The 13714-nt window shown below is 43.1% G+C and overlaps 1 pseudogene; it reads right to left on the bottom strand.

Annotated features, from left to right (window-relative positions):
• Positions 1–12265: 12265 nt before the first annotated feature.
• Positions 12266–12712, bottom strand: LOC133645266 (ubiquitin-conjugating enzyme E2 D3-like; annotated as a pseudogene).
• Positions 12713–13714: the final 1002 nt, after the last annotated feature.

Raw genomic sequence — 13714 nt, 5'->3', positions numbered from 1 at the left:
TCATAAACCAAACATGCAAAATTTGTAAAAATGCTTTTAATATTGAATCCATGTGAGTTTTACTAGAATCAGTTGTGTTTGTAAGGTTTGCAAATACAAAAATTTGGTTTTACTCACTATGACAGTTTGACAGTTATTTAAACATAACTCCTAAACCACACATGAAAAATGGCTAACAATGCCTGAAATAATGCATCCTTGTGAGATTTACTCGAAACATGTCATTTTTTTAAGGCATGCAGACACAAAAAGTAGTTTTTTACCCGATATGACAGTAATGTTCTTAAAATCACGAGATAATGCGAAAAAAGCAATAAAAATGTATTCCAACATAATTCCTAAATCAAACATGCAAAATGTCTGAAAATGTCTATAATATTGAATCAATGTGAGAAGTACTGGAATCAATTTTTTTTGTAAGGTTTGCTAATGCAAAAATTAGTTTTTCTCACTATGGCAGTAAATTGTCACACTCAATAGACAGTTATTTAAACATAACTCCTAAACTACACGTGAAAAAAGCCTAATAATGCCTGAAATAATGCATCCTTGTGAGTTTTACTCGAAACATAATTTTTTTAAGGCTTGCAAACACAAAAAGTTGTTTTTTACTCAAAAGACTAATGTTCTTAAAATCCTGAGATAATGCGAAAAAAGCAATAAAAATGTATTCCAACATAATTCTTAATTTAAACATGCAAAATGTCCAAAAATGTCTGTAATATTAAATACATGTGAGAATTACAGGAATTAATAGTTTTTGTTAGGTTTGCAAATACAAATATTTGGTTTTACACATAATGACAATATTACTGCCACACTCAATATAACAGTTATTTTAACCTAACTCCTAAACCACACATGAAAAATGCGTGAAGAAATGTATCTTTGTGAGTTTTACTGGAAACATTTTCTTTTGTAGGGTTTGCAAAGACACATATTAGTTTTTGTTTACTCAATATGACATTAATGTTTTTAAAATCCTGAGATAATGCGAAAAAAGCCATAACATGTATATAAATATAACTCCTAAACAACACATGCAAAATGGCTAATAATGTCTGGAGACATGTATCTTTGTTAGTTTTACTAGAAAAATGATCTTTTGTAAGATTTGCAAAGACACAAGTTAGTTTTTTTTATTCAATATGACAGTATAACTGTAATACTAAATATGAAAATTTATAAACATAACTCCAAAACCAAACATGCATTATGTTTAAAAATGCCCGTAAAATTGTATCAATGTTACTTTTACCAGAATCAGGTATTTTGGTAAGGTTTACAAATAAAAAAAAATAGGTTTTACTCATAATGACAGTATAACTGCCACACTCAAATGACAATCATTTAAACATAACTCCTCATCCACACATGCAAAATGACTAATAATGCCTGGAGACATGTATCTTTGAGTTTTAATGGAAAAAAAATATTTTGTAAAGTTTGTAAAGACACAAGTTAGTTTTTTTACTCAAATAACAGTATAGCTGTCATATTATATATGAAAGTTATATAAACATAACTCCAAAACCAAACAAGAATTTTGTCTAAAAATGCCTGTAATATTGTATCTGGGTGAGTTTTACTAGAAACAGTTGTTTTTTTAAGGTTTGCAAATACAACAATTAGGTTTGACTCACAATGACAGTATACTGTCGCATTCAATATGACACTTATTTAAACATAACTCCGAAAAAACATATGCGAAATGGCTAATAATGCCTGGAGAAATTTCGCTTTGTTAGTTTAACCAGAATGATAATCTTTTCTAAGGTTTGCAAAGACACAAGTTAGTTTTTTTTACTCAATATGACTGCAAACTACACATCCAGAGGGAGTTTTCATCGTGGCAGGGGATTTTAATCAAGCTAACATGAAAACAGTTTTCCCTCATTTCCATCAATATGTGAATTTTGCAACCAGGGGTGGAAGCAAGCTTGACTTGATTCATAGTAATATTAAACAGGCGTATAAAGCTGCACCACGCCCCCACGTCGGCTCCTCAGACATGTATCTGTGATGCTAATTCCTGCATACAAGCCCCTGCTGATCAGGAAGCAAGCTGCAGTGAATCTGGCCAGAGGGAGCAATGTCAGCATTACAAGACTGCTTCCAAACCACAGACTGGGACATGTTCAAAGCAGCCGCCACCGAAAATCACCACACATGTGTGGAGGAGTATGCAGAGTCTATGTCCGCATACATTCAGAAGTGCATGGAGGATGTCATGTGATCAAGAACATCCCCACACGGGCCAACGAGAAACCCTGGATGAACAGTGAGGTACGTGCAATGCTGAAGGCTTTCAAGTCTGGCGACATGGTGACATTAAAATCAGCCAGAGCTAACCTGAACCGTGCCATTAAGGTTGTAAAGCGTGCTCACAGTCAGAAAGTGCAGGACTTCTTCGAGAACCCTACGAACACTAGACAAATGTGGCAGGGTATACAGGTCATCACGGACTATAAAGCTGCCCCCTGTCCTTGTCCCTGTGACAACAGTATCAGCTTCCTAGATGACCTTAACAACTACTTTGCAAGGTTTGAGGCACTTAACACCACTCCGGCGAGAAAATCCATCCCTCGCCCTGATGAGCAGCCGCTCAACCTGGATATAGCGGATGTCCGGAAAACCCTGAGGAGAGTGAACCCCCGGAAAGCACCGGGACCTGATGACATTCCGGGCAAGGTGCTTAAGGGATGTGCAGACCAGCTGGCTGGGGTTCTCACAGACATCTTCTACATCTCGCTGACCCAGGCTGTGGTACCATCATGTTTTAAGACGGCCACAATCATTCCAGTGCCAAAAAACCCCACAATCTCCTCCCTCAATGATTACCGCCCCGTTGCACTCACCCCCATCATAATGAAGTGCTTCGAGAGGCTGGTAAAGGAATATATTGTCTCCAGACTTCCCCCCCACATTCGACCCATACTAGTTTGCTTATCGCCCTAACCGCTCCACAGAGGACGCCATCTCCTCTGCGGATGTTGTTCCTGGACTTCAGCTCAGCATTCAACACCATCATCCCGCAGCACTTGGTGAGCAAACTGGCCCCCCTTGGTTTCAGTACCCCCCTTTGCAACTGGCTGCTTGACTTCCTCACAGACAGACCCCAATCCGTGAGAGTGGGCAACAACACCTCCAGTGCCATCTTCTGAGCACCGGCTCCCCCCAGGGCTGCGTCCTGAGCCCGCTGCTGTTCACGTTGATGACCCTTGACTGTTGCGCCAGGTCCACTACTAACCACATTGTGAAGTATGCGGACGACACGACAGTAGTGGGCCTCATCCGTGACAACAACGACATGGACTAAAGGTGAAACATCTGGTTGACTGGTGCAGAACCAACAACCTGGTCCTGAATGTCAACAAGACCAAGGAGATCATCGTTGACTTCAGGAAGCACCAGTCCAGCCACGCTCCACTCTTCATCAATGGCACAGCGGTGGAGATAGTAAGCAGCACCAAGTTCCTGGGGGTCCAGATAACTGACAATATAACCTGGTCCCTACACACCGGAGCTCTTGTAAAAAGTGCTCAGCAGCGCATGCACTTTTTTGTCGGATGAAAAGAGCCCAGCTCCCTCCCCCCATTCTCACCACATTTTACAGAGGCACTATAGAGAGCCTGCTGACCAACAGCATCTCTGTCTGGACTGGAGCCGCAGTGCCCCAGACTGGAAGTCTCTACAGAGAGTGGTGAGGACGGCGGAAAAGATCATCAGGACTCCTCTTCCCCCTATCCAGGAGATCGCAAAAAGCCGCTGCCTGACCAGGGCTCAGAAAATCTGCAAAGACTCCTCCCACCCCCACCAAGGACTGTTTTCACAGCTGGACTCTAGAAAGAGGTTCCGCAGCCTCCGAAGCAGAACCTCCAGGTTCTGTAACAGCTTCTTCCCTCAGGCCGTAAGACTCTTGAACGCATCATAATTAAATGATCCCCTCAACTCCCCCCAAAATGGATTAACTCGCTGGAATAAAAAAGACAATATAACATACATCCATAAACGTGGACGCATGTGAAAAAGTGCAATATACTTATCGTACAGTAATCTATCTATTTATTTATTTATTTATATATATTTATTTATTTTATATATATATTTATTTATTATTTATATATATTTATTTATTTATATATGCACCTTATTGCTTTTTTATCCTGCACTACCATGAGTTTATGTAACGAAATTTCGTTCTTATCTGTGCTGTAAAGTTCAAATTTGAATGACAATAAAAAAGAAGTCTAAGTCTAAGTCTAAGTCTAAGTCTATAACTGTAATACTAAATATGAAAGTTATATAAACATAACTCCAAAACCATATATGCAATCCGTCTAAAAATGTCTGTAATATTGAATTTATGTGAGGTAACCACATAAGGTTTGTAAGGTTTACACATACAAAAATTAGGTTTTACTCATAATGACAGTATAACTGCCACATTCAATATGACAGTTATTTAAACATAACTCCTAAACAACACATGCAAAATGGCTAATAATGCCTGGAGAAATGTATCTTTGTGAGTTTTACTGGGAAAAAAAAATATTTGTAAGGTTTGTAAAGACACAAGTTAGTTTTTTTTTACTCAATATGACAGTATAACTGTCATAGTAAATATGAAAGTTATATAAACATAACTCCAAAACAAAACATGCATTATGTCTTTAAAAATGCCTGTAACATTGTATCCATGTGAGTTTTACTAGAATCAGTTGTTTTTGTAAGGTTTGCAAATACAAAATTTTTCTCACTATGACAGTACACTATCACACTCAAACTGACAGTTATTTAAACATAACTCCTAAACCACACATGCAAAATGGCTAATAACGCCTGGAGGTGTGTATCTTAGTGAGTTTTACTATACAAATATACATTTTGTAAGGTTTGCAGAGACACAAGTTAGTTTTTTTACTCAATATAACAGTATACTGTCACACTAAATTCATCTATTTTCTTCCGCTTAGCCGAGGTCGGGTTGGGGGGGCAGCAGCCTAAGCAGAGAAGCCCAGCCTCTTGGTCCAGCTCTTCTCGGGGGATCCCGAGGCGCCAGGCCAGCCGGGAGACATAGTCTTCCCAATGTGTCCTGGGTCTTCCCCGTGGCCTCCTGCCGGTCGGACTTGCCCTAACACCTCCCTAGGGAGGCGTTCGGGTGGCATCCTGAGCAGATGTCCGAACCACCTCATCCGGCTCCTCTTAATGTGGAAGAGCAGCGGCTTTACTCCGAGTTCCTCCCGGATGACAGAGCTTCTCATCCTATCTCTAAGGGAGAGACCCGCCACCCGGGGGAGGGAACTCATTTCGGCCGCTTGTACCTGTGGGGAATGTAGATCGACCGGTAAATTGAGAGCTTTTCCTTCTGGCTCAGCTCCTTCTTCACCACAACGGATCATTACTGAAGACGCCGCATCGATCCGCCTGTGGATCTCACAATCCACTCTTCCCTCACTCGTGAACAAGACTCCTAGGTACTTGAACTCCTCCACTTGGGGCAAGATCTCCTCCACAACCTGGAGATGGCACTCCACCCTTTCCCGGGCGAGAACCATGGACTCGGACTTGGAGGTGCTGATTCTCATCCCAGTCGCTTCACACTCGGCTGCGAACCGATCCAATGAGAGCTGAAGATCCTGGCCAGTTGAAGCCATCAGGACCACATCATCTGCAAAAAGCAGAGACCTAATCCTGCAGCCACCAAACCGGTTCCCCTCAACGCCATGACTGCGCCTAGAAATTATGTCCATAAAAGTTATGAACAGAATCGGCGACAAAGGGCAGCCTTGGCGGAGTCCAACCCTCACTGGAAAGGGTCCGACTTACTGCCGGCAATGCGGACCAAGCTCTGACACTGATCATACAGGGAGTGATCCGCCACAATCAGACAGTCCGATACCCCATACTCTCTGAGCACTCCCCACGGTCGAATGCCTTCTCCAAGTCCACAAAGCACAAGTAGACTGGTTGGGCAAACTCCCATGCACACTCAAGGACCCCGCCGAGAGTATAAAGCTGGTCTAGTGTTCCACGACCAGGACGAAAACCACATTGTTCGTCCTGTATCCGAGGTTCGACTATCCAGCGTAGCCTCCTCTCCAGTACACATGAATAGAATAGGCTGAGGAGTGTGATCGACGATAGTTGGAACACACCCTCCAGTTCCCCTTCTTAAAGACAGAAACCACCACCCCGGTCTGCCAATCCAGAGGTACCGCCCCCGATGTCCACGCGATGTTGCAGAGTCTTGTCAACCAAGACAGCCCTACAGCATCCAGAGTCTTAAGGAACTCCGGACGGATCTCATCCACCCCCGGGGCCTTGCCACCGAGGAGCTTTTTAACTACCTTGGCAACCTCAGCCCCAGAAATAGGAGAGCCCACCACAGATTCCCCAGGCAGTGCTTCCTCATAGGAAGACGTGTTGGTGGGCTTGAGGAGGTCTTCGAAGTATTCCCTCCACCGATCCACAACAGCCGCAGTAGAGGTCGCTTGGCCTGTCAGTACCTGTCCGCTGCCTCTGGAGTACCATGTGCCAAAAGGACCCGATAGGCTCTTTCTTCAGCTTGACGGCATCCCTCACTGCTGGTGTCCACCAGCGGGTTCTAGATTACCGCCGCGACAGGCACCAAATACCTTGCGGCCACAGTTCCAATCAGCCAGCTCGACAAGTGAGGCACGGAACATGGTCCACTCAGACTCAATGTCCAGCACCTCTCGTGACATGTTCAAAGTTCTTCCGGAGGTGGGAATTAAAACTCTCTCTAAAAGGACGCTCTGCTAGGCGTTCCCAGCAGACCCTCACAATGCGTTTGGGCCTGCTAGGTCTGTCCGGCATCCTCCCCCACTTTTGGAGCCAGCTCACCACCAGGTGGTGATCGGTAGAAAGCTCTGCCCCTCTCTTCACCCGAGTGTCCAAAACATGAGGCCGCAAATCCGATGACACAACTACAAAGGAACTGCGGCCGAGGGTGTCCTGGTGCCAAGTGCACATATGGACACCCTTATGTTTGAACATTGTGTTTTTTATGGACATTCACAAAAGTCCAATAACAAAGCACCACTTGGGTTTGGATCCGGGTGGCCATTTTTTCCAATCACGCTTCTTCAGGTTTCACTGTCGTTGCTAACATGAGCGTTGAAGTCCCCCAGCAGAACAAGGGAATCACCCGAGGGAGCACTCTCCAGTACTCCCACAAGGGAATACAAAAAGTGTGGGTACTCTTAGCTGCTGTTTGGTGCGTAAACACAACCAACAGTCAGGACCCGTCCCCCAACCCGAAGGCGGAGGGAAGCTACCATCTCGTCTACTGGGTTAAAGTCCAACGTGCAGGCTTTGAGCCGGGGGCAACAAGAATTACCACCCCAGCCTTTCATTGCTTGCAACGCCAGAGTGGAAGAGAGTCCAGCCCCTCTCGAGAGAACAGGTTCCAGAGCCCTTGCTGTGAGTCCAAATATATCTAGCTGGAACTTCTCCACCTCGCTCACCAGCTCACGCTCCTTCCCTCCCAGCGAGGAGACGTTCCACATCCCAAGAGCTAGCTTATGGGACCACCAAGTGCCCTGCCTTCGGCTGCCGCCCAGCTCAAACTGCACCCAACCTCTATGACCCAGCCCTGTCATACTAAATATGAAAAGTTATATAAACATAACTCCAAAACCAAACTTGCAATCCGTCTAAAAATGCCTGCAACATTGAATCATAGGAGTTTTACCAGAATCAGGTATTTTGGTAAGGTTTACAAATACAAAAATTAGGTTTTACTCATAATGACAGTATAACTGCCACATTCAATATGACAGTTATTTAAACGTATCTCATAAACCACACATGCAAAATGACTAATAATGCCTGGAGAAATGTGTCTTTGTGAGTTTTACTGGAAAAACTATTATTTGTAAGTTTTGTAAAGACACAAGTTAGTTTTTTTTCCTCATGACCGTATAACTGTCATACTAAATAAGAAAGTTATATAAACATAACTCCAAAACAAACATGCATTATGTCTAAAAATGCCTGTAACATTGTATCCATGTGAGTTTAACTAGAATCAGTTGTTTTTGTAAGGTTTGCAAATACAAAATATCTTTTTTTTTCACTATGACAGTATACTGTCACACTCAATCTGACAGTTATTTAAACTTAACTCATAAACCACACATGCAAAAGGGCTAATATTGCCTGGAGATATGTATCTTTGTGAATTTTACTAGAAAAAATATATTTTGTAAGGTTAGTTTTTTTACTCAATACTAATGTCATACTAAATCCATCCATTTTCTTCCGCTTATCCAAGGTCGGGTTGCGGGGGCAGCAGCCTAAGCAGAGAAGCCCCGACTTCCCTCTCCCCAGCCTCTTCGTCCAGCTCTTCTCGGGGGGTCCCGAGGCGTTCCCAATTTGTCCTGGGTCTTCCCCGTGGCCTCCTGCCGGTCGGACTTGCCCTAAACACCTCCCTAGGGAGGCGTTCTGGTGACAACCTGAGCAGATGTCCGAACCACCTCATCTGGCTCCTCTCAATGTGGAAGAGCAGTGGCTTTACTCTGAGTTCCTCCCGGACGACAGAGCTTCTCATCCTATCTCTAAGGGAGAGACCCGCCACCCGGCGGATTAAACTCATTTCGGCCGCTTGTACCTGTGATCGTGTGCTTTCGGTCATAACCCAAAGCTCATGACCATAGGTGAGGACGGGAACGTAGATCGACTGGTAAATTGAGAGCTTTTCCTTCTGGCTCAGCTCCTTCTTCACCACAACGGATCGATATAGCGTCCTCATTACTGAAGACGCCGCACCGATCCGCCTGTGGATCTCACGATCCACTCTTCCCTCACTCGTGAACAAAACTCCTAGGTACTTGAACTCCTCCACATGGGGCAAGTTCTCCTCCCCAACCTGGAGATGGAACTCCACCCTTTCCCGGGCGAGAACCATGGAGGTGCTGATTCTCATCCCAGTCGCTTCAAACTCGGCTGCGAACCGATCCAATGAGAGCTGAAGATCCTGGCCGGTTGAAACCATCAGGACCACATCATCTGGAAAAAGCAGAGACCTAATCCTGCAGCCACCAAACCGGATCCACTCAACGCCATGACTGCTCCTAGAAATTCTGTCCATAAAAGTTACGAACAGAATCGGTGACAAAGGCAGCCTTGGCGGAGTCCAACCATCACTGGAAAGGGGTCCAAATTACTGCCGGCAATGCGGATCAAGCTCTGACGCTGATCATACAGGGAGCGACCCGCAACAATCAGATACCCCATACTCTCTGAGCACGCCCCACAGGACTCCCCGGGGGACACGGTCGAATGCCTTCTGTCCAGCACCTCTCGTGACATGTTCAAAGTTCTTCCGGAGGTGGGAATTGAAACTCTCTCTGACAGGAAACTCTGCTAGGCGTTCCCAGCAGACCTTCACAATGCGTTTGGGCCTGCCAGGTCTGTCCGGCATCGTCCCCCACCTTCGGAGCCAGCCAGGTGATCGGTAGAAAGCTCTGCCCTCTCTTCACCCGAGGGTCCAAAACATGAGGCCGCAAATCCGATGACACAACTACAAAGTCAATCATGGAACTGCGGCCTAGGGTGTCCTGGTGCCAAGTGCACGTATGGACACCCTTATGTTTGAACATTGTGTTTGTTATGGACAATCCGTGACGAGCACAAAAGTCCAATAACAAAGTACCACCTGGGTTCAAATCTGGGTGGCCATTTTTTTCCAATCACGCCTCTCCAGGTTTCACTGTCGTTGCTAACATGAGCTTTGAAGTCCCCCAGCAGAACAAGGGAATCACTCTCCAGTACTCCCTCAAAGGAATCCAAAAAGAGTGGGTACTCTGAGCTGCTGCTTGGTGCGTAAACACAAGCAACAGTCAAGTCCCGTCCCCCAACCCGAAGGCGGAGGGAAGCTACCATCTCGTCTACTGGGTTAAAGTCCAACGTGCAGGCTTTGAGCCGGGTGCAACAAGAATTGCCACCCCAGCCTCTCATTGCTTGCAACGCCAGAGTGGAAGAGTCCTGCCCCTCTCGAGAGAACAGGTTCCAGAGCCTTTGCTGTGCGTCGAAGTGAGTCCAACTATATCTAGCCGGAACTTCTCCACCTCGCGCACCAGGTCAGGCTCCTTTCCTCCCAGCGAGGAGACGTTCCACGTCCCATGAGCTAGCTTATGGGACCACCAAGTGCCCTGCCTTCGGCTGCCTCCCAGCTCACACTGCACCCGACCTCTATGACCCAACCCATGAGTGGTGAGCACATTGGAGGGGGACCCACATTGCCTCTTCGAGCTGACAGGCCCGGCCACCAGGCGCTCGCCATCGTGGCCCACCTCTGGGCCTGGCCCCACAGGGGAGCCACGGTGACCCGCGTCCGGGCGAGGAAAAATCGAGGTCCTCGACTTGTACTTTTTATAAAGGTCCTTGAGCTGCTCTTTGTCTGATCCCTCACCTAGGACCTGTTTGTCTTGGGAGACCCTACCAGGGGTTATAGAAGCCCCCGGACAACATAGCTCCTAGGATCAGTAGGACAAGCAAACTCCTTTACCATGATAAAGTGGCAGCTCAGAAAGGAGGTTATATAAACATAACTCCAAAACCAAACATGCAATAATTGTAAACATGCCTGTAATATTGTATCAATGTGAGTTTTACTAGAATCGGTTGTTTTTGTAAGAATTGCAAATACAAAAATTAGGTTATACTCACAGTGTCACACTCAATATGACAGTCATTTAATTATAAGTCCTAAACTACAGGTGAAAAAAGGCTAATCCTTGTGAGTTTTACTCGAAACATATGTTTTTTTAAAGACTTGCGAACACAAAAAGTAGTTTTTTACTCAATATGACAGTAATGTTCTTAAAATCCTGAAATAATAAGAAAAAAGCAATAAAAATGTATTCCAACATAATTCCTAATCAAACATGCAAAATGTCTAAAAATGCCTGTAATATTGAATCCATGTGAGAATTACTGGAATCAATTGTTTTTCAAATACAAAATTTAGGTTTTAAACATAACTGACAGTTATTTAAACGTAACTTCTAAAGTACACATAAAAAAATGGCTAATAATGCCTGAAATAATGCATTCTTGTGAGTTTTACTCGAAACATAAGGCTTGCAAAAGCAAAAAGTAGATTTTTACTCAATATGACAGTAATGTTCTTAAAATCCTGAGATAATGCGAAAAAAGCAATTGTTGTTTTTGTAAAGTTTGCAAATACAAAATTTAGGTTTTACTCACTATGACAGTATACTGTCACACTCAAATGACAGTTATTGAAACATAACTCCAAACCACATGTGACAAAATGGCTAATAATGCCTAAAATAATGCATCCTTGGGAGTTTTATTTAAAACATATGCTTTTTTAAATCTTGCAATCACAAATAGTAGTTTTTTACCCAATATGACAGTAATGTTCTTACAATCCTGAGATAATGCGAAAAAAGCAATAAAAATGTATTCAATCATAATTCCTAAATCAAGCATGCAAAATGTGCAAAAATGCTTGTAATATTGAATCCATGTGAGTTTTACTAGAATCGGTTGTGTTTGTAAGGTTTGCAAATACCAAAAATAGGTTTTACTCACTATGACAGTCACACTCTTTTTTTTTTTTTTCTTTTTTTTTTTTTTTAGGTTTAAGTAACTTTATTGAAGGGAAACTAAAAACAGAGCCACACGTTGATTATCAACCATGGGCTTCCAATCAATACTTGGAGGGCTACAAGAAGACAGTGTTTAAGTTAAGTGGGTACAAGCCAACACCTCATCTACTGGCTCCTAGAAAACAAACAAAAAAGTAATAAAAGGCTTCGGAGGGGAACCAAATTCTTCCAACGTATGGGCCTTGTAATGTTTGACTTGATGAACATGCATGACATACTACACTCTCAAATACTGTACACAGTGGGTGTGCTCATGTTTACTATGTCATTAACCCTACAGGTGGTCACCAGCCAGTTTCTGTTTGGATCTTTTCTGCCAAATGGACGTCAAACTTTGAACATGGGGAGACTTTGCGGAGTAAGAATCATCCGCGCGCGCCCAAACTCGCCGTTTGCAACTCTACATGGGAAAGACCCAGAAACTGGCGCGTGCCCTGAGAGGAAAACACTATCTTCTTATTAGCGCACGGGCGGGGTAGGGGGAAAGAGGGCGTAAAATGCTGATTAACCAAAAAAAAAAAAAAAAAAAAAGTGAAAAAGAAAAAAACATTTCCACAAGTTTTCAGTCTGAACCAGAGAAAACGTTTTTCCAGACCGTGCCATCACATTGCATATTTCTGTGTCCATTATTTTGCCAGTTTGGTGTACTTGCAGGTATCTGTTTTGTAGATTTGTGCGATCTCTGGCACTAAGGGGTCATCAGGGTTGGGGTCACATAGGAGTGAGCAAATGGAGAGAAGAACTTTAGAAATGGTAAGTGCTGGAGACCACTGTGTCGGCAGTATCTGTGTCCAGACAGATACTGCCGTTACTGTTAATATTTGGGTGGTAAATTCTTGTTGTGAACGCCACCTTGGGTGGTTTGAAGGGGTAGTCTGTTGGGAAATGAATATTCAGGAGGAAAACACCCCCCTGATATGGACTGTCACTAGGGCCCATGATTGTGGCTTTCCAGTGAAACATGTCATCACCCACAGGACCAGCGGAGCACTGTGCTGGGGGTCACGAGCCAGGTCATGAAGCTCCTTGTTAATCCTTTTCAAAGCCATCCTACCTTGTAGTTGTGGTTCCTCTCGGTGAAGGCCAGGCGTGCTGTGCCAGGATGCTTACCAGTCACACTCAATTTGACCGTTATTTAAACATAACTCCTAAACCACACGTGAAAAATGGCTAATAATGCCTGAAATAACGCATGCGTGTGAGTTTTACTCGAAACATATCTAATTTTTAAGACTTGCATACACAAAAAGTAGCTTTTTACTCAATATGACAGTAATGTTCTTAAATCCTGAGATAATGCGAAAAAAGCAATAAAAATGTATTCCAACATAATTTCTAAATCAAACATGCAAAATGTTTAAAAATGTTTGTAATATTGAATCCATGTGAGTTTTACTAGAATCAGTTGTGTTTGTAAGGTTTGCAAATACAAAATTTAGGTTTTACTCACTATGACATTCACACTCAATTTGACAGTTATTTAAACATAACTCCTAAACCAAACGTGATAAATGGCTATTTATGCCTGAAATAATGCATCCTTGTAAGCTTTACTCGAAAAATATGGTTTTTTAAGGCTTGCAAACACAAAAAGTAGTTTTTTACTCAAAAGGACCGTAATGTGCTTACAATCCTGAGATAATGCGAAAAAAGCAATACAAATGTATTCCATTATAATTCCTAAATCAAACATGCAAAATGTGTAAAGATTATTGTAATATTGAATCCATGTAAGTTTTACTGAAATCAGTTGTATTTGTTAGGTTTGCAAATAAAAAAATTAGGTTTTACTCACTTGACAGTCACACTCAATTTGACAGTTATTAAACATAACTCCTAAACCACACGTGAAAAATGTTTAATAATGCCTGAAATAATGCATGCTTGTGAGTTTTACTCTAAACATATGCTTTTTTACGGCTTGCAAACACAAAAAAGTAGTTTTTTACTCAATATGACAGTAATGTTTTTAAAATCCTGAGATAATGCGAAAAAAGCAATACAAATGAATTCCAACGTGATTCCTAAATCAAACATGCAAAATGTCTAAA

The sequence above is a fragment of the Entelurus aequoreus genome, unplaced genomic scaffold (assembly GCF_033978785.1).
Source record: "Entelurus aequoreus isolate RoL-2023_Sb unplaced genomic scaffold, RoL_Eaeq_v1.1 HiC_scaffold_29, whole genome shotgun sequence".
Classification (NCBI taxonomy): domain Eukaryota; kingdom Metazoa; phylum Chordata; class Actinopteri; order Syngnathiformes; family Syngnathidae; genus Entelurus; species Entelurus aequoreus.
This window is presented reverse-complemented; position numbering and strand designations above follow the sequence as displayed.